Source organism: Ranitomeya variabilis, chromosome 6, assembly GCF_051348905.1.
Source record: "Ranitomeya variabilis isolate aRanVar5 chromosome 6, aRanVar5.hap1, whole genome shotgun sequence".
Taxonomy (NCBI): domain Eukaryota; kingdom Metazoa; phylum Chordata; class Amphibia; order Anura; family Dendrobatidae; genus Ranitomeya; species Ranitomeya variabilis.
This window is the reverse complement of record NC_135237.1, coordinates 155,139,167-155,163,631: the sequence shown is the minus strand read 5'-3', so window position 1 is coordinate 155,163,631 and position 24,465 is coordinate 155,139,167.

Here is a 24,465-nt window from a genome sequence, read left to right as displayed (position 1 = left end):
TGAATGCACAGTTAAATAAGTCTTAAATTGAAAAGAACAAAAGTCTGAAATCCATAATCCACACAAACCAGGGTTGAACAAGAGAGAGCGCTCATACTATAATTATTAACAATTATTTAGGTAGATTCTGTTGAGGATCTTTAAGGATAAAAGTAAATTTAAAACTATGAACTATGCCCTAATTTGAAGCATTAGATAATGTCATAATTTGTCTTCCTTTGACCAATCAGTTTTAATATATATATATATATATATATATATATATATATATATATATATATATATATATATATATATATTAACTTTAAATAGAAAATAATTAGGATATATTTAAAATTATAATAGAGCAGAGTTTTGCTCTATTTTATTTTGCCAGCTTAGCACTGATATAGCAAAAAAATAAAAGCCTTTTAAAGGCTCAATCTGTTCTTCAGTGGATAAAATGTCTTACATTGGTCAACAAGACGAAATAACTCGTAAGGAACACATTTTAGAGCATCTGGAATGGATATGTACAATGATGTTCACAGAGCAGCTGAGTCAGGGACTGACAGTGAAAGCAGCTGTGCAGGTGCTTTCGGGGCTAATTGGCTATTTGACTGCCTGGATTTTATTTCTCATTGAAAAAGTCGAGGAAATGACTTTCACTTTTGTGCTACACAACCATATTTTAAAAATAAGTATAACATTTCTCATCTTCGGTAACTTTTAAAGTTTGTCTGTGAGATAATCCACATTTCTGGTTATATAGGTTTTAAAATGTAGTCATGATTTAAAAATAGCAATAGACTGCAAATCAGGAATGCCTATAAAATACATGATTGTGTAAAGTATGAAATAATGAGCATTTAATTTATTTCAGTTAACATATAACTAGTTTGTATATTGTGCAGCATACTTATTAAGATGGTAAGCATACTTACTGTACCCTCTGATAATAAAATGGCCAGGAATAAAAAGAAACTATTATGGATAAATAAAACAGTACAAAATTTAATAAGACAAAAACAAAACACATTTAAAATCTTGAAGGCCAAGAATACAGAAATAGCATTTTAGGAGTATAAAGATCGCAATAAAAAAAAATATAAAGGAAATCAAGCTAGCAAAGTTATGTACTGAAACACAAATCACCAATGACATTAAAATAAATTCGCCAAGAGTTTATAAAAGCATCAGTGCCAAGAAGAAAAAAAATGGATGATATTGCCCCTTAAAAGACAATAATAAGATAATTATAAAGGACAAAGAAAAGGCTGAGATATTAACCCATTATCTACCAATGTCCTTTTTTTGGGATGCCTACTTTTTAGCTTCTAGCAACTAAGATTTTATAATTTTTATAATTAGGTCCAATTTTTTGTGTTGTGTTTGTAAAATGAATGTTTTCAAAATAGGAAATCATGTCATTGTCATTTTTAAATGAATATTGGGATGCCCTTTTCTGAAAAATCTGTACTTGAGTTTTTTTTTCAATTTATGTTTCTGATTCATTAGGATCCAAATCATTAAAAATCTGTCATAACAAAAAAAAAAATGAAAATGGCTAATTTGGCAAGTAATGGGTTAAAGGGGCACTTTTTATCCTTACTCAACAATGAACTGACTGTTCTGACTGTTTCAGGGATCATTCAATAAGGCAAAAAATCAAAGGTCACCACCTGATATAACTAGTTTAACGCAAGAAGAAGTACATCTGCGTCTGAGCAAACTAAACATTGACAAATTCCCGGACCCATATAGCATTCATCTACGGATATTGAACTAAGCTCCGTAATTGACAGACCTGTATCTCATATTCTTAGACTCTATTGTAACAGTGTTGGTGCTACTGAATTGGAGGATGGCTGATGTGGTATCAATATTTAACCCCTTCACCCCCGGAGCTTTTTCCGTTTTTTCATTTTCGGTTTTTGCTCCCCTCTTTCCCAGAGCCATAACTTTTTTATTTTTCCATCAATATGGCCATGTGAGGGCTTATTTTTTGCGGGACGAGATGTAACTTTGAACGATGCCATTGGTTTTACCATGCCGTGTAACAGAAAACGGGAAAAAAATTCCAAGTGTGATAAAATTGCAAAAAAAGTGCAATCTCACACTTGTTTTTTGTTTGGCTTTTTTGCTAGGTTCACCAAATGCTAAAACTAACCTGCCATTATGATTCTCCAGGTCATTACGAGTTCATAGACACCTAACATGTCTAGGTTATTTTTTATCTAAGTGGTGAAAAAAAATCCAAACTTTGCTTAAAAAAAAAAAATAAAAAAAAAAATTGCGTGATTTTCCGATACTCGTAGCGACTCCAATTTTCGTGATCTGGGGTCGGGTGAGGGCTTGTTTTTTGCGTGCCAAGCTGGCGTTTTTATTGATACCATTTTGGTGCAGATACGTTTTTTTGATCGCCCGTTATTACATTTTAATGCAATGTCGCGGCGACCAAAAAAATGTAATTTTGGCGCTTTGATTTTTTTTCTCGCTATGCCATTTAGCGGTCAGGTTAATCCTTTGTTTTTATTGATAGATCAGGCGATTCTGAACGCGGCGATACCAAATATGTGTAGGTTTGATTTTTTTTTATTGTTTTATTTTGATTGGGGCGAAAGGGGGGTGATTTGAACTTTTATATTTTTTTTATTTTTTTTATATTTTTAAACAATTTTTTTTTAAATTTTGGCATGCTTCAATAGCCTCCATAGGAGGCTAGAAGCATGCACAACTCGATCGGCTCTGCTACATAGAGGTGAAACACAGATCACCTCTATGTAGCAGAAATGCAGGTGTACTTTGAGCGCCGACCACAGGGTGGCGCTCAAAGCAATCGGCCATCAACAACCATAGAGGTCTCAAGGAGTTTATGGCAATGGCAATGTTATGGCAATGCACCGCTGACCCCCGATCATGTGACGGGGGTCAGCGATGCGAGCATTTCCGGCCGCGCGTCCGGGAGCGCTAGTTAAATGCCGCTGTCAGCGCTTGACGGCGGCATTTAACTAGTTAATGGGCGCGGGCGGATCGCGATTCCGCTCGCGCTCATTGCGCGCACATGTCAGCTGTACAAAACAGCTGACATGTCGCGGCTTTGAGGTGGGTTCACCGCCGGAGCCCACCTCAAAGCGGGGGATCTGCCAGCTGACGTACTATTCCGTCAGCTGGCAGAAAGGGGTTAAGAAAGGTAAGAAGGTGATCCTGGAAACTACCATCAGGTAAGCCTGACTTCAGTAGTGTGCAAAGTTTTTGAGGGCATTTTGAGGGCATTGCAAGAGGTGACCTGCAGAGATATATTGCAGAAAATAATATAATAACTGACAACCAGCACTGACTCATGAAAAATAAGTAATGTCTAACTAACATATTGGGTTTCTATGTGGAAATAAGTTCAAATCGGGATGTTGGTAAAGCGGCTGATGAGATTTATCTGGTCTTTGCATAGGCATTTTATTCTGTACCACTTAACAGCCTTATGTTGAAGCTACAGAAGCAAGGACTGGGGGAAACTATATGCAGATGGGTAAGGAATTGGATAAAAAACAGGAAACAAAGAGTTGTTGGAAATAGTACATTCTCTAAATGGGATATATTCAGCACTGGGATACCATAGGGATCTGTGCTAGGACCAATTCTTTTTAATCTATTTTTTAATGATCTTGTGGATGGGATTAAGAGAAAAATGTCAGTCTTTGCTGATAACACCAAATTATGTAGGATATTAAAATATTGACCATGACATTAAAATATTGCCAAACAATCTGGATAAGATGACTGAATGGTCAAACACTTGGCAAATGAGATTTAATCCTGATAAATGTAGAGGGGTTCACGTATGGTGGAGTAATCCTATTGCTGCATATACATTAAATGGGAGTATACTCGAGACTACAGAACAGGAGAAGGACTTGGATATTCTGGTTGCCATGACTGCGGCCATAAAACCCAGCCGAGGCATTAGTGACATGACAAGAATCTGCATAACTAATCATTTGCTAAATATTTACAAGCCCTTTGCTAGTTGAAGAGAATGGGCCTCTTGGCTGCATCTCTGATCAGTCTTCTCCTTGTTTTCATAATGTACCAGAGAAGTCCAAGTAGATGTAATAGAGAATAGACTTTATTTCTGTGCGTTTCGTGGTGATCACACCACTTCCTCAAGACAGTCTATTGCATACACATACAGGGTCTGTTATTTATAGCAAAAGAAGGCACATGGAGATGCCTCCTTTCAAAAAAACACCACACCCAGTGGACGGGGAATCAGACTTAAACACATATTTAAACAAATGTACATCATAAAACACACAAAGCAATCATAAAACATAATTGAGTATATCACTTAAAACCATTGCTCATACATTTAAAAATCTAAATACAGAGAAACACAATAAAAAAGTAGTTAAGTATACGAATAACTTTTGCAAGCTGGGGGAGTGCTTGAACCAATGGTGTTAACTCATTTATTCTTTATCAGTACCCTGCTACTGATGTTTTAAACCATTGAGCTGTGGGTGGATTTAATTGGATTGCTTCATTTGGTGGTAGTTTCACGAGAGTCTGTGAAATCAAAGAGATAATAATGGAGAAAAAAAAAACTTTTGAAAAAAGTTTCTGCTTTAAGATCCAATTACTTTTACCCAAGCGATCTCTTTGCACCTCATGTCACAAGCCATTATGTTTCTGACCATTGGTCTACCACCTTAACAGAACAGAAGATCCAGAGAAATGCAGTCATAAGTCCAAATATATAGAAATATACAAAAACTTTATTAAATCATAACAGGTATAAAGCAGCAAAATGGGATATCCCCCCGTGCCATCCACAGCACGTACAATCAGACAGGGGAAGGTGCACACAAATATATCATATGCTATAAATCATGGCAGCATTGGTGTATAGTATATATCAAAATGGCTAAATATCCACAATCAACTACAATGCCAACCTAAGGTGTCAACAGAAAAAGTATATACATACCAGTGGTTAAATAGCAGAGATGTGTATGCACCAAGCACCTGTGCAAAAACCCTAGGCCATGCCCTCATCATCTCTCGCCTTGACTACTGCAAACTCCTGCTCTGTGGCCTCCCCTCTAAAACTCTCGCACCCCTCCAATCTATTCTAAACTCTGCTGCCCGATTAATCCACCTGTCCCCCCGCTATTCCACAGCCTCTCCCCTCTGTCAATCCCTTCACTGGCTCCCCATTGCCCAGAGACTCCAGTACAAAACCCTAACCATGACATACAAAGCCATCCACAACCTGTCTCCTCCATACATCTGTGACCTCGTCTCCCGGTACTTACCTACACGCAACCTCCGATCCTCACAAGATCTCCTTCTCTACTCCCCTCTTATCTCCTCTTCCCACAATCGTATACAAGATTTCTCTTGCGTATCACCCCCACTCTGGAACCCTCTACCACAACACATCAGACTCTCGCCTACCATCGAAACCTTCAAAAAGAGCCTGAAGACCCACCTCTTCCGACAAGCCTACAACCTGCAGTAACCACCGATCAACCAAACCGCTGCACGATCAGCTCTATCCTCACCTACTGTATTCTCACCCATCCCTTGTAGATTGTGAGCCTTCGCTGGCAGGGTCCTCTCTCCTCCTGTTTCAGTTATGACTTGTATTGTTTAAGAATATTGTACTTGTTTTTATTATGCATACCACTCCTCACATGTAAAGCGCCATGGAATAAATGGCGCTATAACAATAAATAATAATAATAATAATAATACTATTCACCATTACTGCCATGATTTATAGCATATGATATATTTGTGTGCACCTTCCCCTGTCCGATTGTATGTGCTGTGGATGGCACGGGGGGATTTCCCATTTTGCTGCTTTATACCTGTTATGATTTAATAAAGTTTTTGTATATTTCTATATTTTTGGACTTATGACTGTGTTTCTCTGGATCTTCTGTTCTTAATGAATATGCAGTTTGTCCGTTATGGCCCTATCCAGTCTTGTCATTACTTGATTATTAATCCAGTGTTTGGATTCCTGATATGATACTATTGACTGGTATGTTTTCCACCAAGTGCTTTTGGTTCACCTTAACAGAAGCAGCCTTTCAATCTTCCCGACATTACAAAGAAGTACAAGATTATACCTCCAGGTACAAGATACTGTATGTTCCTCATATAGATGAGTTGGGACAGTCCCTACAGGCTGGTAGAGACTGTAGTGAGGTCTGGCTGTTGTGTAGGACTTAGGCAGTTCTTGGTATCATTGTCTTGAACTGTAAAAGCTATAATGGACTTTATGGAAAAGACAGTAGGAGGGATGACTTAGTGAGAGCCCTACCAATACAACGCCTAAGATAAAAACAATCCAGCTTTCAGACTCAATGTCTACGGAAAGAACCTAAGAGTGGTCTGAGGGTCCTATGGGGAGATTGCCTTAGAGATTGAACCCTGAAGAAGAAAATAATTGTGACAAAGCAAGAGACAAAGAACCTAAGTGTAAGGTCTGATTAAAGGAAATAGATTCTTAAATAAAAAGGTTAAAGGGAACCTGTCACCCCCCTCAGGTGTTTGTAACTAAAAGAGCCACCTTGTGCAGCACAAATGCTGCATTCTGACAAGGTGGCTCTTTTAGTTATGCTCCCTGCACACGCTGAAATAAACTTTTATAAAATGTGCCCCCTCATACCCTGAAACTGTCACGGGGCGGGACTCTCCTTCCTAATCAGACGCGGCACAGCCGTCACTCCGGGCCTGTGCCCGCCGGACGCCGCCTCCTCTTTCAGCATTATCGTCCCTGACGCCTGCGCATTAAGCTTTTTTTCGGGCATGCGCAGTTGCGCTGCCCTTTGTAGTTACAGTGCAGGCGCCGGGGATGATAATGCAGCAAGAGGAGGTGGCGCCCAGCATGCACAGGCCCGGAGTGACGGCTGTGCTGCATCTGATTAGGAAGGAGAGTCCCGGCCCGGGACAGTTTCAGGTTATGAGGGGGCACATTTTATAAATGCTTATTTCAGCGTGTGCAGTCATCATAACTGAAAGAGCCACCTTGTCAGAATGCAGCATTTGTGCTGCACAAGGTGGCTCTTTTAGTTACAAATGCCTGAGGGGGGGGACAGGTTCCCTTTAAATGAGAAACTAATACCTGACTTCTAGTGGAAAACTGAAAGCATAAAGAGAATCGTGTGAGGTAATACATCGTAGTATGGCCCCTGCGAAAGTGTCAGCTAGATTGTTATATATATTGATGTGTGCTTATTCTGTTTGTTTTTTTCTGAAACATTCAAGAATTATCCCTCATTTGACAGAGCTCCTCCCCTTTCTATCTAGATATAAATCTTATCAGTAGCAACTCTCATCTCCTGTCTCAGTAATGGAATAGTCTGTCTTCACAGAATACAGATTTTACCTATGACTTGAGAATTTTGATAGTGACTGATCAATTTTGACAGAGAAAGAAACAGTTTTTTCTCATAAGATATATTACAAAGTTGCTCATTTTCATGTATACTATTAATTTATTAAATAAAAATTAAAACAATGGTTACGTTTTAAAACTCTTGGAGTCATGTAACCTCAGCCAAATTTTATTATTCTAACATATACAGATTGGTTGCAAACACCATGCTTCTTGATTCTTCCAGCATATCCTTGGTCTGTTAGGTGCTGTTTATACATTCTTCAGCACTGTACCAACCTAGAGAATTGAGTGTTCAAGCTTAAATTTGCGCTGTGTGGGGTTGATTGCAATCATATAATTTACCTGTTAGAATTGCCTCTAAAGTAAATGTCAGGTTGTAATCAAACTCCTGTAGAGTTTAATTACTGCCAACTGCAGTTCACATGAAAACTTAAGGCTATAGTAAACTTTTGGTTTCAGAGACATCTAATACATAAGTAATGACATCTTCACTTTACAGTACATTACAAAACAGCAGTGAATCATATATTTTGACAAACAAAATACACATATAGAAAGAGGATACATATACACTCTATTAAATGGTAAATTGTAATAATAATTATATATATATAAACATTTAAGTTCAGTTACTGAGATTTAATTTTTTAAAGCCAGCATTAAATAAGGTATGAAGAATGAAAAGTATACACCCTGTTGTCCATTTGTTCTTTTATTTATGTTTGTGTTTAGAAAATGCTGCATAATAAAAAAAAACACATTGGAATTTAAATTGTTATGTTTTGGTGTGGTTTCAAGAGAAAGTTGCAAGGGATAACTTAGGTGCATTAGCTTAAACATTTAATGACAAAACTATGAGCCTCAGGTACAAGACCTCTGACTATGTTATGCTTAATTTAGTAATATCTTAAATTATTAATGTTAAGATATTCTGTATTTTATGAAAAATGTTTATGTACTATTTTCATCCCTTTCAGATATACAGTTTAATTTTTTAATTTGCACTGTGTATATACATGTCAATGATTTTAGTTCGGATTAACCCCTTCACCCCAAAGCCTGTTTTCACCTAAGTGACACGGCCAATTTTTACAATTCTGACCACTGTCCCTTTATGAGGTCATAACTCTGAAACGCTTCAAAGGATCCTGGTGATTCTGAGATTTTTTTCTCGTGACATATTGTACTTCATGATAGTGGTAAAACTTCTTCGATATGACTTGCATTTATTTGTGAAAAAACAGAAATTTGTCGAAAATTATGAAAATTTAGCAATTTTCAAATTTTTCGTTTTTATGCCCTTAAATTAGAGAGTTATATCACATAATATAGTTAATAAACAACATTTCCCACATGTCTGCTTTACATCAGCACAATTTTGGAAACATAATTTTTTTTGTTAGGGAGTTATAAGGGTTAAAAGTTGACCAGCGATTTCTCATTTTTGCAACAAAATTTGCAAAACCATTTTTTTTACGGACCACCTCACACTTGAAGTGACTTTGAGGGGTCTATATGACAGAAAATGCCCAAAAGTGACACCATTCTAAAAACTGCACCCCTCAAGGTACTCAAAACCACATTCAAAAAGTTTATTAACCCTTCAGGTGCTTCACAGGAATTTTTGGAATGTTTAAAAAAAATTGAACATTTAACTTTTTTTCCACAAAATTTTTACTTCAGATCCAATTTGTTTTATTTTACCAAGGGTAACAGGAGAAATTGGACCAAAAAAGTTGTTGTACAATTTGTCCTGAGTACGCCGATACCCCACATGTTGGGGTAAACCATTGATTGGGCACATGGCAGAGCTCGGAAGGGAAGGAGCGCCATTTGACTTTTCAATGCAAAATTGGCTGGAATTGAGATCGGAACCCATGTCGTGTTTGGAGAGCCCCTGACGTGCCTAAACAGTGGAAACCCCCACAAGTGACACCATTTTGGAAAGTAGACCCTCTAAGGAACTAATCTAGATGTGTGGTGAGCACTTTGAACCTCCAAGTGCTTCACAGAAGTTTATAATGTAGAGCCGTAAAAAAAAAAAATATTAATTTTCACAAAAGATGATCTTTTTGCCCCAAATTTTTTATTTTCCCAAGGGTAGCAGGATAAATTGGACACCAAAAGTTGTTGTGCAATTTGTCCTGAGTACGCTGATACTTCATATATGGGGATAAACCACTGTTTGGGCGCATGGCAGAGCTCAGAAGGGAAGGAGCGCCATTTGACTTTTCAATGCAAAATTGGCTGGAATTGAGATCGGAACCCATGTCGTGTTTGGAGAGCCCCTGACATGCCTAAACAGTGGAAACCCCCACAAGTGACACCATTTTGGAAAGAAGACCCCCTAAGGAACTTATCTAGATGTGTGGTGAGCACTTTTAACCCCCAGTTGTTTCACTAAAGTTTAGAATGTAGCGCTGTGAAAATTAAAAAATCATTTTTTCTTTCCACAAAATGATGTTTTAGCCCGCAATTTTTTTTCCCCAAGGGTAACAGGAGAAATTGGACCACAAAAGTTATTGTCCAATTTGTCCTGAGTACGCTGATACCCCATACATTGAGGGGAACCACTGTTTGGGCGCACGGCAGAGCTTGGAAGGGAAGGAGCGCCGTTTGAAATGCAGACTTAGATAGATTGGTCTGCAGGTGTCATGTTGCATTTGCAGAGCCCCTGATGTACCTAAACAGTAGAAACCCCCCACAAGTGACCCCATATTGGAAACTAGACCCCCCACGGAACTTATCTAGATGTGTTGTGAGAACTTTGAACCAACAAGTGTTTCACTACAGTTTATAACGCAGAGCCGTGAAAATAAAAAATATTTTTTTTCCATGAAAATTATATTTTAGCCCCCACGTTTTTATTTTCCCAAGGGTAACAGGAGAAATTGGACAACAAAAGTTGTTGTCCAATTTGTCCTGAGTACGCTGATACCCCATATATGGGGGGGAACCACTGTTTGTGCACACGGCAGAGCTCGGAAGGGAAGGAGCGCCGTTTGAAATGCAGACTTAGATGGATTGGTCTGCAGGTGTCATGTTGCATTTGCAGAGCCCCTGATGTACCTAAACAGTAGAAACCCCCCACAAGTGACCCCATATTGGAAACTAGACCCCCCACGGAACTTATCTAGATGTGTTATGAGAACTTTGAACCCCCAAGTGCTTCACTACAGTTTATAACGCAGAGCCACGAAAATAAAAAATATATTTTTTTCCACGAAAATTATATTTTAGCCCCCATGTTTTTATTTTCCCAAGGGTAAGGCTGGTTTCACACTTGCGTTTTTTTCTGCATGCGTTTTTAAAAAAAATGCATGTGTGAAAAAACGCATGTAAACGCGGTAAAACACATGCGTTTTTTAGATGCATGCGTTTTTATAGAAAAACACAAGAAAACAAGAAAAAAACAAAAAACCCTAACCCTACCCCTAACCCTACCCCTACCCCTAACCCTAACCTGAAATACGTGGCACTGAAATACGTGGCACTGAAATACGTTTATATACGTATATAAGTGCCACGATATTTCAGTGGCCACGTATATAAGTGCCACGTATATAAGTGCCACGTATATAAGTGCCACGTATATAAGTGCCATGTATTTCACGTAAATGCCACGATATTTCAGTGCCACGTATTTCACTGAAATATCGTGGCACTTAAATACGTGGCACTGAAATATCGTGGCACTGAAATATCGTGGCACTGAAAGACGTGGCACTGAAATATTGTGGCACTGAAATATCGTGGCACTGAAATACGTGGCACTGAAATACGTGGCACTGAAATACGTGGCACTGAAATACGTGGCACTGAAATACGTGGCACTATGTCAGAAAATGTTCATTAAACGGTTAGGGGTGAGTTTAGGGGTAGGGGTAGGGTTAGGGTTTGGATCCCTTTATCACCTTGATGGTGGTGGGTGACTTTTCAGTGTGTGTTCTGGTTTTTTTCTATAAAAACGCATGCATTTTTAACGCAAACAAACGCGTTGAGATCGGACACCATGTCGCGTTTGGAGAGTCCCTGATGTGCCTAAACAGTGAAAACTCCCCAATTCTAACTGAAACCCTAACCCCAGCCCTAACCCCAGCCCTAACCCTAGCCCTAACCCCAACCCTAACCCTAGCCCTAACCCTAGTCCTAACCCTAGCGCTACTTTCACACTAGTGTTTTTTTGCATACGTCGCAATGCGTCGTTTTGGCAAAAAAACGCATCCTGCAAAGTCATCTTAAGGATGCGTTTTTTCCCCATAGACTAACATTAGCGACGTATTGACACACGTCGCAAGCGTCGTGCAACGGTTGCGTCGTGTTGTGGCGGACTGCCGGCAGCAAAAAACGTTACATGTAACTTTTTTTGTGCCGACGGTCCACCATTTCCAACCACGCATGCGCGGCTGGAACTCCGCCCCCACCTCCCCGCACCTCACAATGGGGCAGCGGATGCGTGGAAAAACAGCATCTGCTGCCCCCGTTGTGCGGCGCTTACACAGTATGCATCGGTATGTAGGGCCAACGCAGCCCGACGGCCCCGTACCGACGCTAGTGTGAAAGTAGCCTAACGGGAAAATGGAAATAAATATATTTTTTTAAATTTTATTATTTTTCCCTAACTAAGGGGGTGATGAAGTGGGATTTGATTTACTTTTATAGCGTTTTTTGGGCGGATTTTTATGGTTGGCAGCCATCACACACTAAAAGACGCTTTTTATTGCAAAAAATAGTTTTTGCGTCTCCACATTTTGAGAGCTATAATTTTTGCATATTTTGGTCCACAGAGTCATGTGAGATCTTGTTTTTTGCGGGATGAGTTGATGTTTTTATTGGTACCATATTCGGGTACATGACATTTTTTGATTGCTTTTTATTCCGATTTTTGGGAGGCGGAATGAACAAAAACCAGCAATTCCTGAAATTCTTTTAGGGGGGCGTTTATACCGTTCCGCGTTTGGTAAAAAGGATAAAGCAGTTTTATTCTTCGGGTCAGTATGATTACAGCGATACCTCATTTATGTAATTTTTTTATGTTTTGGCGCTTTTACACAATAAAAACTATTTTATATAAAAAAATAATTGTTTTTGCATCGCTTTATTCTGAGGACTATAACTTTTATATTTTTCTGCTGATGATGCTGTATGGTGGCTTTTTTTTTGCAGGATAAGATGACGTTTTCAGCGGTACCATGGTTATTTATATCCGTCTTTTTGATCGCGTGTTATTCCACTTTTTGTTTGGCGGTATGAGAATAAAGTGTTGTTTTTTGCCTGTTTTTTTTTTTTTTTTTTTTACGGTGTTCACTGAAGGGGTTAACTAGTGATATAGTTTTATAGGTGGGGTCGTTACGGACGCGGCGATACTAAATATGTTTACTTTTATTGTGTGTTTTTTTTATTTAGATAAAGAAATGTATTTATGGGAATATTTTTTTTTTTTTTCTTTATTTAGGAATTTATTTATTTTTTTTTTTTTTACTTTTTTACTTTGTCCCAGGGGGGGACATCACAGATCGGTGATCTGATAGTGTGCACAGCACTCTGTCAGATCACCGATCTGACAGGCACATTGCAGAGGCTTGCCGGCGCCTGCTATGAGGAATTCTCAGCAGACGCCGGCAAGCAGGGTCATCTCATGACCCGGAAGGAGTCCCGCGGCCATCTTCCAGGTCACCGGAGCAGCGCGATCTCATCGCGCTGCTCCAGTGGGAGAGAGCAGGGAGCCCCCGTCCCTGCGCGATCCCCCTCTATGCCGCTGTCACTATTGACAGCGGCATCAGAGGGGTTAAATGCCCACGATCGGTGACAGCGCCGATCGTGGGCATTGCTGCGGGGTGTCAGCTGTCATATACAGCTGACACCCGCACCCGATCACCGCGGCGCTCAGCGCGAGACCGCGGTGATCGGGGCGCCATACTAGTACTGCGGCTGGCACTAATGCAGTGCCGGCAGCGCCGTACTAGTACGGCGCATGGCACGAAGCGGTTAAAGCATTAATATTGATATCTGTGCTTATTATTATTTATCTTTTTTTTTCCTTTTTTTATGATATTGTCAAGGTGAAGAAAGACCCTTTCTAAACCTTTTATAGCATACCCAACTACACCGCTACCAAATAGCCCTGCAAGCATATACAATACTGTTCAAAGGGTTTCGACAATTGATGTTGTTTGAAGGAATTAGGGAATGGAGGTTGTTTACATCTTGGAGAGCTAACAACAGATCTTGTGTGGATGTAAGCTTTAGTAAATATTTCTTTCTCTTCATGTTATTCCAGAAACACCCTATATCAGTGTTTCCCAAACTCCAGTCCTCCCGGACCCCAACAGGTCATTTTTTCAGGATTTCCTTAGTATTGCACAGCTGATGGAAGTTTCTGGAGTTCTCTCACTTGTGCAGCACTATGGAAATTCTGAAAACATGACCTGGGAGCCATGAGGACTAAAGTTTGGGAAATACTGCCCTATATAATTAATATGAAGAGATGTTGACACCAAAAAAGACTTTACAAAGCAAGGTTAGAAAAAAAGACAAAGCTTATTCACATAATCACAAATCAATATACCTAATTTGGACGTGTCTGTGTGTCTGTGCACAATGAGTCATCCACAGCTGAACAGTAACTTGGGTATCCATAGTTACTACCACTAGCAGCTAACTGCCTGGGCGTAACCATGGATACCTAAGGAGATGAGCTCTCCTTGGTGGTGAGTTAAGGCATAAGCCTTTTTTGTAACACTCAGGCAACACTGAGGCAACAGTGTGAGGCAACATTGCAAAGATGGATCAAATTGAGGGCGCTGCTGCACGTAGAGAAGCGAATCGCATACGGATGCGTAACCTGCGTCTTAATGAAACAGAAGACGAACAAAATTGTCTGATTAAGCCTGACAGAGGGCGGCCAGAGCAAGAGAAACGAATGAAGTAACTGAATCACATAGAGCATCTAATGCTGCACGACAACGAGCAACACACAATGCACAAAGTGATACACATATTTCACAAAAAAGAGAACAAGATAGAATACGTGTCCAAAATGCAAGAGCCACTCGATGACGGCAAGTTATATTTGTCACAGAGGACTTCTCAATCAAATTGATGAGACACGGATTGAAGAGCACTATGCTGGTGAACTGACATTTCGATGTAAGTCTGCCAATCTAAAAATTTCAAAGACGTATGGATGATCAATTAGTCAAGTTGATGAAAGGAGAGCATCAGCACTCCAATAAGTTTTATGGCTAATATAAGGCAATACAATAGCTTGCTTGCTTTGGCATCAATGGGAGCACGAGTAGCGCCACCACCTGGGCATGGTCCATACTGTTTTCGAAATCATGGACAAATTTACCACAGAACTGCCGCATTGCATCCCGCTGTGGGTATTACTACCAAGTTTGCCCAGATTTATATCTTGGACAGTGAAGAAGCATTAGGTTCAAGAAGTCAAGCAAATAAAAAGTGCATCCCAGCACTGCTATCATCTCTTGGAGAGAAAATGAAAGCAATTTACCCACTCGCAAGAGCCTTCACAGTGATGAGGGAATTTGAAATAGAAGAAGAGAGGATTGCTGAATTAGAAAATCGCGATCCACTCAAAATAACAATGTCAATTGTAAATGACTACAATGATGACAAGAGGCACTACAATGCACCAAGATGCAATGAAGTAGCTATAATTTATCAAAATGCAATGGGTGAACCCCATTTAATAGGGACATCAGAGTTCACCTCAAAAGTGAAAATCAAACTGTTCAAATCAGCTTTCTTCACAGAAAGTGTACTGTAATGACATATCCACTTCTATTCCCATATATGGACAGTGGATGGACAATAAATTTGACAACTCCAATTGCCCTTGCAACATCAAGGAATTGGTGACATTCATCTACCATCCATACCAGTGGATCAAGATCGACAAGAAAAAAATCACACTATTGCAGTACTATGCATACAGGCTTGCCATTCATAATCAGTTCAATCCCCTTTTAAATGCTGTGAAGTTGACACAACAATTTATCATTGACAGTTACAGTACATCAAAATTGAATCCGACATGATCGAATATATAAAACAAAATCAAAAGGCATTACGCGTTGACAGTTATGCCGGCGTTATGGATCAAATCCATAATGCTGCATTACACCAAGGGCTAAAAGCTGGGACACCAGTAATTTTACTGTCCACTTTCATTAGAAGCCTATCAATGTGGAGATATGTGCTTCAATAAAAAAAGTGTTAAATATCTTTTCAAATATGTATACAAAGGACATGACTGTGCCAATATCAAGTTTGATACATTAAACTGGAATGAACCAGCCATGTGCCTAGATTCTCGGTATATAAGCGCCCCTGAGGGCATGTGGAGAATCAGAAAAAATAAAATGCATGATGCTTCATATACCATTAAAAGGCTTGCTGTTCACCTAGAAAACATGCAGCAAGTGTTTTTCGAAGATGGTAATGTGGATATGTTTATTTCAGACTCAAAAGCCTCTACTCTGCAGGCTTATTTTGAGCTAAACAGAGTTGATGCTTCCGTCCATCAGTATTTGCACAGTGAAATCCCTGAACACTATGTCTGGGATAGAAAAGCTGTACCAGAAGGATGGAAAAAACAATGGGCTCAATTTGGGAAAACAATTGCCCGAATGTATACAGTCTCTTTAACAGATGATGAGCTGTATTACCTAAGACTCCTTTTACTTCACATAAGAGGAGCAAAGTCTTATGCTGACTTAAGGACTGTCAATGGAGTCATACATGACACATATAAAAATGCGTGCATTGATCTTCATCTTTTGGAAGATGATTCCCAATGGGAAGACGGTATAACGGATGCAATCGCTTTCCAAATGCCCTACCAACTTCATGAATTATTTGCTGTAATTTGTGTATATGGGAAACCAGCTAAACCATTGGCATTATGGCAAAAATATAAATCTGAATTTATGGAGGATTACACCAGGCGGTATACTCCAGAAATTGCTGAGCTATACGTCTCTACTGAACGATTCCCTTGCTGATTACAACACAGCCTGGATTCAGCCAAGGAAATACAGTCAAGATCATCATAAATAAGGGCAAGGGCCCTGAAAAACTCTTCCACAGACTACAGACACATAGAATCCTGTGGCAGAGAAAAAGACCAGGACTGAGGTTTGCCCTGGAAAAGTGAAATAACAATTCATTCTCGTTGCTCCTCCTCTCCAGAGGAATAAGGACACAGTTTAAAGTATAGTTTGCATTCCTCTTTAAATACAAAAAACGTGTCCCTACTGCCAGCAAACTAAAAAAAAAAGTGTCAGTTTTTTCTCCTTTACAAACGTGAACAACGGGTGATAATATCACGCACAGTGTAGAACAGACTACGTGAAATGCAGCGGGATAAAGGGAAGGGGGACCCAACACTAGGGAAGCGGGGAGTGCAGACACCAAGACAGATTTTATGTCACCCTGTCTGTCCTAGCACCCCTATATAGATTCTGCACCTATCGCCGAGCAGGATACCTTATCCCTGCCTGACCCTGGCGATAAGCCCTGCAATGGGGAGGACAGGATGAGTGCTAGTTAATCTTGATTACTACTAAAGACAAGTGGGATAGACAAACAAAACAAGGGAACACTTAGCGTGTGAAGACTCGGAGAAACACCGACATCCTCCAAACTCCAAAAATGACAGTAGCCAACTGCTACTGCTCCAAACCTTAACAGGGAAATTCAAATAGAAAATATCACCCGGGCTTGCAAGCAGGAACTATATTAACACTTATGTCCAGGTATGGCCATTAGCACCGGGGGAGGTGGCCACTCGTCTGCAAAGCAAACTACTGAGACCTTTTGCAGACAGATGCAGTGCAACATTTTGCAGCCTCTTACACATCCGTGACACATCGTTGCCTTTTCTAGGCACAAAAAAAATTTCAGGAGTGCCGTGTGTTTTCTAATACTGTTGTAAATAAATAAGTCTACTCTTCTGCCATTTCTTTGTGAGTATTGATTAGAGAAACAAATTCCAAAAATGAGGAGAGCAACCAATAGGGGACATGGACATGGCCATGGTGGTACAGGTGTAGCTGTTGTTGTTGTTGGTGGTGGTGTAACTGATGTAGGGAGAGAATGTGGTCATTCTGTACCTGCTACATGCCCAAATACAACACCTTCCACTGGTTTATGCAGGCGACAGGACTTTGTTTCCTTTCATAGGCCCAAATAGTGAGGCCACAAGAAGTTGAAAATGTTTTAGAATGGATGGTTGAGAGTGGTTCCAATTACTTCGCATTATCTTCCACCAGATCCACTTCAGAAAGTGCACAGTTAGTACCTGAGGACCATGGTCATCTGGCTTCCACCTCATCCTCTTGCAAATCAGCCAAGCAGTTTGATCCCCATGTCATCCAGCAGTATTTTCTGCTTTTTGATGACTCAGCTGGCTGTGATTCTGTGGCCCATACAACTAGCCCTGCCCCAGAAATGGAAGACTGTCATGATTCTCAATGGCGAGAGAACATAGCCCAGCATATATGAGAACTAGCTCTTGGAAGATGGAAACTATACTGACCATGAACTAAACCTGCCGCACAACTAGAAGTGGCCGGGTAGCATGCCTACGTTTTTTTATCCCTAGATGCCCAGCGCCAGCCGGAGAACTACCTAATCCTAGCAGAGGAAAAGACAGTCCTGGCTCACCTCTAGAGAAATTTTCCCAAAAGGCAGACAGAGGCCCCCACATATATTGGCGGTGATTTTAGATGAAATGACAAACGTAGTATGAAAATAGGTTTAGCAAAATCGAGGTCCGCTTACTAGATAGCATGAAGACAGAAAGGGCACTTTCATGGTCAGCAGAAAACCCTATCAAAACACCATCCAGAAATTACTTTAAGACTCTAGCATTAACTCATAACACCAGAGTGGCAATTTCCGCTCACAAGAGCTTTCCAGACGCAGTAACGAAACAGCAGCTGTGAACAGGAACAAAATGCAAAAACACACAAGGACAAAAGTCCAACTTAGCTGGGAGTTGTCTAGTAGCAGGAACATGCACAGAAAGGCTACTGATTACATTGTTGACCGGCATGAAACTGACAGAGGAGCAAGGTTATATAGCGACTCCCACATCCTGATAGGAGCAGGTGAAAAGAGGGGATGATGCACACAAGTTAAATTCCACAAGTGGCCACCGGGGGAGCCCAGAATCCAATTTCACAACAGTACCCCCCCCTCAAGGAGGGGGCACCGAACCCTCACCAGAACCACCAGGGCGATCAGGATGAGCCCTAAGAAAGGCACGGACAAGATCGGAGGCATGAACATCAGAGGCAGTGACCCAAGAATTATCCTCCTGACCGTATCCCTTCCATTTGACCAGATACTGGAGTTTCCGTCTGGAAACACGAGAGTCCAAGATCTTTTCCACAACGTACTCCAACTCACCCTCAACCAACACCGGAGCAGGAGGCTCAACGGAAGGCACAGCTGGTACCTCATACCTGCGCAACAATGACCGATGAAAAACATTATGAATCGAAAAGGATGCAGGGAGGTCCAAACGGAAGGACACAGGGTTAAGAATCTCCAATATCTTGTACGGGCCGATGAACCGAGGCTTAAACTTAGGAGAAGAAACCCTCATAGGGACAAAACGAGAAGACAACCACACCAAGTCCCCAACACAAAGCCGAGGACCAACACGACGACGGCGGTTGGCAAAAAGCTGAGTCTTCTCCTGGGACAACTTCAAATTGTCCACCACCTGCCCCCAAATCTGATGCAACCTCTCCACCACAGCATCCACTCCAGGACAATCCGAAGATTCCACTTGACCGGAGGAAAATCGAGGATGAAACCCCGAATTACAGAAAAACGGGGACACCAAGGTGGCAGAGCTGGCCCGATTATTGAGGGCGAACTCCGCCAAAGGCAAAAAAGCAACCCAATCATCCTGATCCGCAGACACAAAACACCTCAAATATGTCTCCAAGGTCTGATTAGTCCGCTCGGTCTGGCCATTAGTCTGAGGATGGAAAGCAGACGAAAAAGACAAATCTATGCCCATCCTAGCACAGAATGCCCGCCAAAATCTAGACACGAATTGGGTCCCTCTGTCAGAAACGATATTCTCCGGAATACCATGCAAACGAACAACATTTTGAAAAAACAGAGGAACCAACTCGGAAGAAGAAGGCAACTTAGGCAAGGGAACCAGATGGACCATCTTAGAGAAACGGTCACACACCACCCAGATGACAGACATCTTCTGAGAAACAGGCAGATCCGAAATAAAATCCATCGAGATGTGCGTCCAAGGCCTCTTCGGGATAGGCAAGGGTAACAACAATCCACTAGCCCGAGAACAACAAGGCTTGGCCCGAGCACAAACGTCACAAGACTGCACAAAGCCTCGCACATCTCGTGACAGGGAAGGCCACCAGAAGGACCTTGCCACCAAATCCCTGGTACCAAAGATTCCAGGATGACCTGCCAACGCAGAAGAATGAACCTCAGAGATGACTCTACTGGTCCAATCATCAGGAACAAACAGTCTACCAGGTGGGCAACGATCAGGTCTATCCGCCTGAAACTCCTGCAAGGCCCGCCGCAGGTCTGGAGAAACGGCAGACAATATCACTCCATCTTTAAGGATACCTGTGGGCTCAGAATTACCAGGGGAGTCAGGCTCAAAACTCCTAGAAAGGGCATCCGCCTTAACATTCTTAGAACCCGGTAGGTAAGACACCACAAAATTAAACCGAGAGAAAAACAACGACCAGCGCGCTTGTCTAGGATTCAGGCGCCTGGCAGACTCAAGGTAAATTAAATTTTTGTGGTCAGTCAATACCACCACCTGATGTCTGGCCCCCTCAAGCCAGTGACGCCACTCCTCAAAAGCCCACTTCATGGCCAAAAGCTCCCGATTCCCAATATCATAATTCCGCTCGGCGGGCGAAAATTTACGGGAAAAAAAAGCACAAGGTCTCATCACGGAGCAGTCGGAACTTCTCTGCGACAACACCGCCCCAGCTCCGATTTCAGAAGCGTCGACCTCAACCTGAAAAGGAAGAGCAACATCAGGCTGACGCAACACTGGGGCGGAAGAAAAGCGGCGCTTGAGCTCCCGAAAGGCCTCCACAGCATCAGGGGACCAATCAGCAACATCAGCACCCTTCTTAGTCAAATCAGTCAATGGTTTTACAACATCAGAAAAACCAGCAATAAATCGACGATAAAAGTTAGCAAAGCCCAAAAATTTCTGAAGACTCTTAAGAGAAGAGGGTTGCGTCCAATCACCAATAGCCTGAACCTTGACAGGATCCATCTCGATGGAAGAGGGGGAAAAAATGTATCCCAAGAAGGAAATCTTCTGAACCCCAAAAACACACTTAGAACCCTTCACACACAAGGAATTAGACCGCAAAACCTGAAAAACCCTCCTGACCTGCTGGACATGAGAGTCCCAGTCATCCGAAAAAATCAGAATATCATCCAGATACACAATCATAAATTTATCCAAATAATCGCGGAAAATGTCATGCATAAAGGACTGGAAGACTGAAGGGGCATTAGAAAGACCAAAAGGCATCACCAAATACTCAAAATGGCCCTCGGGCGTATTAAATGCGGTTTTCCACTCATCCCCCTGCTTGATTCGCACCAAATTATACGCCCCACAGAGATCAATCTTAGAGAACCACTTGGCCCCCTTTATACGAGCAAACAAATCAGTAAGCAGTGGTAACGGATATTGATATTTAACCGTGATTTTATTCAAAAGTCGATAATCAATACACGGCCTCAAAGAGCCGTCTTTCTTAGACACAAAGAAAAAACCGGCTCCTAAGGGAGATGACGAAGGACGAATATGTCCCTTTTCCAAGGACTCCTTTATATATTCTCGCATAGCAGCGTGTTCAGGCACAGACAGATTAAATAAACGACCCTTAGGGTATTTACTACCCGGGATCAAGTCTATGGCACAATCGCACTCCCGGTGCGGAGGCAGTGAACCAACCTTGGGTTCTTCAAAAACGTCACGAAAGTCAGACAAGAATTCAGGAATCTCAGAGGGAATAGATGATGAAATGGAAACCAAAGGTACGTCCCCATGAGTTCCTTTACATCCCCAGCTTAACACAGACCTAGCTCTCCAGTCAAGGACTGGGTTATGAGATTGCAGCCATGGCAATCCCAGCACCAAAACATCATGTAGATTATACAGCACCAGAAAGCGAATAACCTCCTGGTGATCCGGATTAACACGCATAGTCACTTGTGTCCAGTATTGTGGTTTATTACTAGCCAATGGGGTGGAGTCAATCCCTTTCAGAGGTATCGGAGCCTCCAATGGCTCCAAATCATACCCACAGCGTTTGGCAAAGGACCAATCCATAAGACTCAAAGCAGCGCCAGAGTCGACATAGGCGTACGCGGTAATAGATGACAAAGAACAAATCAGGGTCACAGATAGAATAAACTTAGACTGGAAAGTGCTAATTGAAACAGACTTGTCAGGCTTCTTAGTACGCTTAAAGCATGCTGATATAACATGAGTTGAATCACCACAATAGAAGCACAACCCATTTTTTCGTCTAAAATTCTGCCGCTCGCTTCTGGACAGAATTCTATCACATTGCATATTTTCTGGCGTTTTCTCAGTAGACACCGCCAAATGGTGCACAGGTTTGCGCTCCCGCAGACGCCTATCGATCTGAATAGCCATCGTCATGGACTCATTCAGACTCGCAGGCACAGGGAACCCCACCATAACATCCTTAATGGCATCAGAGAGACCTTCTCTGAAAATCGCCGCCAGGGCGCACTCATTCCACTGAGTAAGCACAGACCATTTGCGGAATTTTTGGCAGTATATTTCAGCTTCATCTTGCCCCTGAGACAAGGACATCAAGGCCTTTTCCGCCTGAAGCTCTAAATGAGGTTCCTCATAAAGCAACCCCAAGGCCAGAAAAAACGCATCCACATTGAGCAACGCAGGATCCCCTGGTGCCAATGCAAAAGCCCAGTCTTGAGGGTCGCCCCGGAGCAAGGAAATTACAATCCTGACCTGCTGTGCAGGGTCTCCGGCAGAGCGAGACTTCAGGGACAAAAACAATTTGCAATTATTTTTAAAATTTTGAAAGTGAGATCTATTCCCCGAGAAGAATTCAGGCAAAGGAATTCTAGGCTCAGACATAGGTGCATGAACAACAAAATCTTGCAAATTTTGTACCTTTGTGGCGAGATTATTCAAACCTGTAGCTACACTCTGAAGATCCATTTGAAACAGGTGAACACAGAGCCATTCAAGGATTAGAAGGAGAGGAAGAGAGGAAGGCTGCAGTATAGGCAGACTAGCAAGTGATTCAATTAAGAGCACACTCAGAACTAGAGGGAAAAAAAAAAAAAAATTGTAGCAGACTTCTTTTTTCTCTCCTTTCTCAGCCAGTAATTTAACCCTTTTTTGGGCCGGTCAAACTGTCATGATTCTCAATGGCGAGAGAACATAGCCCAGCATATATGAGAACTAGCTCTTGGAAGATGGAAACTATACTGACCATGAACTAAACCTGCCGCACAACTAGAAGTGGCCGGGTAGCATGCCTACGTTTTTTTATCCCTAGATGCCCAGCGCCAGCCGGAGAACTACCTAATCCTAGCAGAGGAAAAGACAGTCCTGGCTCACCTCTAGAGAAATTTTCCCAAAAGGCAGACAGAGGCCCCCACATATATTGGCGGTGATTTTAGATGAAATGACAAACGTAGTATGAAAATAGGTTTAGCAAAATCGAGGTCCGCTTACTAGATAGCATGAAGACAGAAAGGGCACTTTCATGGTCAGCAGAAAACCCTATCAAAACACCATCCAGAAATTACTTTAAGACTCTAGCATTAACTCATAACACCAGAGTGGCAATTTCCGCTCACAAGAGCTTTCCAGACACAGTAACGAAACAGCAGCTGTGAACAGGAACAAAATGCAAAAACACACAAGGACAAAAGTCCAACTTAGCTGGGAGTTGTCTAGTAGCAGGAACATGCACAGAAAGGCTACTGATTACATTGTTGACCGGCATGAAACTGACAGAGGAGCAAGGTTATATAGCGACTCCCACATCCTGATAGGAGCAGGTGAACAGAGGGGATGATGCACACAAGTTAAATTCCACAAGTGGCCACCGGGGGAGCCCAGAATCCAATTTCACAACAGAAGACACTGAGTACACTGATGCTATACCAATTCTTATGTTAGAGGATGAGTATGTGTGAGTGCTCGCGCACATGGTCAATGGACCACCGGAGGATCTGTCTGATAATGATGAAACTAAGTTACCAACTGCAGCTTCTTTTTGCATTGTGCAGACCAGCAAAAATGGCAGGGTTGAGGAGTTGGTGGAAGATGATGTGGGGAATGATAAGGTCCTAAACCTCAGATGGAATGGAGGCCATCCTAGTGAAATGCGCAGTTCACAGGAAGAGTAGGTGGCCATGCTGCCAAACCAGCATAGCAAAAGACAGAGAAAGGTGTAAAATCAGAGTGGGCGGCCCCTAGCCAGCTTGTTGCCTGCTACTGTCCACCACTCCGCTAAAATCAAAAGAGCTTCCTGGTATGGCATTTCTCCAGGGAATGTGCTGCTGGCAAGTGACAGCTGGTTTGCTCTCTATGCCATCAGATACTGAAGCGAGGCATAAATGTTCTGAACCTGCGCACCACTTGTATGATGAGGCATCTGAATTCGAAGCATGAGGTGCAGTGAAGTACACATCTTTAAAAGCATGACATATCTGAGCCTCTTCCTGCACCTTCTGCTGCAGTCATGGTCTCTTCCTCTCACTCACGATCAACAGGGTCACCTGCCTCCTCGCAAAGAGAGGATGTCGCAGCATCACCACAAACACCACCACCAGTGTCACCAAGCATCTCCACACCATTCTATGGAAGTGTTCAGCTTTCCATCCCCCAAATCCTCAATAGAAATAAATGTCCCCTAGCCACCTACAAGCCATGATCCTGAATTACTGGCCTTTGAAATGCTGCCATTCTTACTGATGGAGACAGTTTTGAAAAGCTGATGGCT